The sequence below is a fragment of the Sceloporus undulatus genome, chromosome 9 (assembly GCF_019175285.1).
Source record: "Sceloporus undulatus isolate JIND9_A2432 ecotype Alabama chromosome 9, SceUnd_v1.1, whole genome shotgun sequence".
Lineage (NCBI taxonomy): Eukaryota > Metazoa > Chordata > Lepidosauria > Squamata > Phrynosomatidae > Sceloporus > Sceloporus undulatus.
The window spans coordinates 31,329,751-31,330,395 of NC_056530.1; positions in this window are offsets into that span (position 1 = coordinate 31,329,751).

The following is a 645-nucleotide window of genomic DNA, read 5'->3' on the forward strand; positions in this document are numbered from 1 at the left end:
TATTTAGATTCCTCTTCCAGACCTTGGAGTTGTTTTTGGACTACAACTCCCACTGTCCCCTAGCCAGCATGGGCATTTCCATTGTTGTGGTTTGCATAAAAGCGGGTTCCTAGATCTCAAAAGAGATTGGGGTAAAAATTATCTATATTTTGGGAGTTGTCATCTTAAATAGGAACTTTCCAACGCTCTTAGATTTGTCCAAGGTCACCTAGTGGGTTTCGAACCCTGGTCTTCCAGTGTCCTATTCCAACATTCAGAACACTACACCATGCTGGCCCTTGTGTGTGTGTAGTGACTTTTTTGAGTTGCATCTGTTCTAATCTTTGTGAGCCATTTTGAATCCCAGACTGATAAAGAGATGGGATGGTAATCAAATTAAATCAGATTAAATTAAGTTAAATTGCAAGCACAAGTCAAAGTAACAGAAGAAGCCAAGATGGGGGTTGGAGGACAAGTGTTCCTTGCAAAAAACATCCCTGACCTCTTCCCATTCCCCCACAGGTCCCGCAACGTGTGCCTCGCCAGGCCTCTGAGGATGATGGTGGAGGCAGCAACCCAGGAACATGGGTACCTGGCGTCTGGAGCACTTGGGGTCCCTGGTCTGCTTGTTCTCAGCACTGTGGCTTGGGGGTCTTGGAGCGAACC